The sequence below is a fragment of the Strix aluco genome, chromosome 1, assembly GCF_031877795.1.
Source record: "Strix aluco isolate bStrAlu1 chromosome 1, bStrAlu1.hap1, whole genome shotgun sequence".
In the NCBI taxonomy this organism is placed as follows: domain Eukaryota; kingdom Metazoa; phylum Chordata; class Aves; order Strigiformes; family Strigidae; genus Strix; species Strix aluco.
The window spans coordinates 15,915,127-15,918,423 of record NC_133931.1 but is presented as its reverse complement, the minus strand read 5'-3'; positions in this window follow the sequence as shown (position 1 = coordinate 15,918,423).

The window sequence follows — 3,297 nt, the reverse complement described above, 5'->3', positions numbered from 1 at the left end:
TCTTAGCTTTTGTATCTAAGAGAATTTCACCTGTGTTTACGATGGTGCAGGCCTCACATTTTCTGTTGCATATTTTGGATGTAGAAAGTATTTTAATTATTAATTAGGGTAACAATTCCTTTGTAATTTGAATTTTGAGAAGCACTTACTTTTATATCTTATTCAAGACATCAGTATGAAAAGAAAATGCAAATTAGCAACTTATTTGTACATTCGTTATTTATTCTTCCTTTAAATGATAAAGTGGGCAAAACATCTCATTCTGCACAGGGCTTTCATTTGCTTTCTGTATTCGTCAGTCATTTCATGTTTGGCTGAAATCAGCTACAGGAGAAAAAGCTGTATCGTGCATTTACGAGGATCCAAGCCCATTTCGAGTCATATATACACCCTTTTGGGAAACAATTTCCATATTACTAACAGAAAAGACAATGTGTTTACAGAATTTTCACTCTCTTGTTTGGGGAATTTATACCCTTTTTGCATGGTGTTGCAACCTTTGTTGCTGACACTTGAATAATTCATGTACAAATCAAGATGTGCAGGATACTTTTGTAGGGCACAGCATAATCCTGTGTCATTCATTATGGATTTGTCTGGTCACATGTGTTCAAAGCAAAGATACACGTAACTTTCATGATAAGTGAATACTGACTCCAAAATATTAACACAGTAAAATGTTTATGAGCAGATATTCTGTTTACTCTAATTGAACACTGATGCAGTGGCTTGGTGTTCTTTCCTACTGAAATATATCAATATTCAAAATACATTTTCTGGCATTTCAGAGCTGCAAATCAAGAGAGAATTACTGCAAAACACAATGCCATCCACTTGAAGCTCTCAGGAACTTTAGCATCAAAATGAAAGATACGTCTATGAAACTAGAGGTATACACTGATTGCTTAACAAAACAAATAGATTAGAAATGCAATCCAGCCAGAAGAGGGTTCCACCATTCATCCAATAATGAAAAAGTCTGCATGTTGCATTATACTAGAAATAAACATCAAAGGTCTTCTAGAACAGGTGTAATACACAGTAAGTAAAATGGAAATGTACTTTTCCCCAGGAGGTCTATCTAATCTGAGAGACAAACATGCCTATGTCATCCATAGTCGAACCAGCCAAACAATTACACCAGGGATATATTTTCTCAGGAGAGAAATTGTACAAAAGGGTATAATGTGCACTCTATATACATGGATCATATTCCAAACTGCATATCCTGGGGCATGCTCATGCAAGAAGGTCCCAGTGGGCATCAGTAAGGTGGGCAGCCTCCTTCGTCTGATGGTGTAGGAAGTAAGAGGAGAAAAGATGAGAGAAAAAGGGTAGCCAGCAAAGATTCCTAATCCACCTGGTCCCAGCTTTACCACCTCTGCTCCCAGCATAGCCACATAGCATATGGGTGATGGTGGTTTGGGCTGCCAGGAAGTGATGCCTGATGCTGATGCCCAAGGGCTCTGCTGGGCAGTGAGCTTTGCAGGCAGCAGCCCTAGGCTGCCTGCTCAGAGCTCTGACCAGCAAAGGTGAGTCTCCAACTCGAGCCCTTTTTTCAGTTTCACTTAGCCTACCATACCAGTTTTATCACAGGGCAGTATCACTAGTGTCGTGGCAAGTATGTTTTGGTATCTGTAGTAGACGCCGCTGTATGTTTTCCCAGTAACAGGCAAGTAGGGACAAAGGTTCATCAGTGAGTAATGAATCAAATGCTAAGGTGGAGACAAGATTTAATTGTTTAAACATAGTCATTGCAGGCATGTATCAGCCTTCCCTTTGAAACGTACTGAGCTACAGACGATGGGCAAGAAAATTTTGGATTTTTTCAATTTAAAGCTTGATCATATCAGCTGCTCCCAGTCTGAGCAGTTACAGGTTCTTTATTTTACTAATTATAAGAGTAATTATGCCATTAGTTCTCAGAAAGTAATTTTAATAATTAGGTCAAACACAAAACGACTCCAATCTCATGACATACTAATTTAAATTGTTTGGATATTGTAATTTAGTAGGAGGAGTCAGCGCTAGAGTCATTTTGGGGATTGTAAGAAGGAAAATACAGCTGGAGAAATAACAGAAAATGAATTCTCTGTCGGAGACATTAGTTAAGTTGTTTCTTGAATGATGTTAAGTGAATAGCATTAAAGCTATTTGATAGTGATGACAGATAAAATTATCATGTATTGAAAAATATATTAAAGATTTGATTCAGAGGCCATAATTTTGAATGAACATACCAACCCCCTTTCTCTATTACTGTAGCAGCAGAAGAAAACATTTTCAATTCACCCATCTAATTTTCTTGAGAAATGAATCCATTCATATCTCTGCATGATATATGCTATTCTCGAATACAGTTTCTAATCTTAGTTGCAACCTCATAAATCTTGAACAAAATTTACAGACACCAAGGGGCTTAGGCCACCAAAGCCAATTACACTGATGTAAAATCCATGTACGTGAGATATTTGGGACAAAAGAAGAAGAGAAAGAAAAGGGAGAGACTGTTCAGCTCAGGACAGGAAATTAAAGCAATGTCAAAATCACTCCAGACCTGGCTTCTAGCAGTCTGCCTTTATCAATACCTCTATCCATTCACATCCAGACTTTTTTCTTAGAAAGAGATTTCATTCAGGTGCATTTTTATAGACTGCTTGCTCAACAGAGTATTTTTCAGTGAAAGTAAGTATGAGTGAGATTGGTCCTTGGTACTGCATGGCCCTGCACTCTTTTTTTACTAGAAGTTAGAAACATGCCTGCAAAAGTCTAAGAATGAAGGAAAGTTATTTTCGGCCAACCGTGCCTAATACGACCTGAGAGCCATCTGGTCTTGTGCTTTTGGCAGGGTGAACAGCCCAGTAGATACCTCAAGTCCCAGCAAATCCTGTATAAATCCAATCAATAAGACAACAGACCTTTCCGATCATGATGAAGCAGAAGGTCGCGCTTGACATCTCTGTACCCTGTCAAATTATTCAGAATTCTCCTCTCAAATCTTTAAAAGACAGAGAACAGCCACATAGAGATCACACATCAAACAATTCTTAAAGACAGTATCCCACTGCCTGTATCTACCAAAAAAATAGAATACAACAGCTGTCTCCTCTAAAGCTTTGCTGATATTCAAAGTTTTCTTGATTATTTACCCCTACTGAGGGTGCAGTGGAATGGAAAATCAGGCATACAGGCTTTTTGCTTCACACGCAAGGAATAGAGAAGAAACTTTGAAATTCCATTTTGTGAAGTGTTTTTGCATTATTTTATTTAAGCAGTAAACATTGTGGTATAAAAATA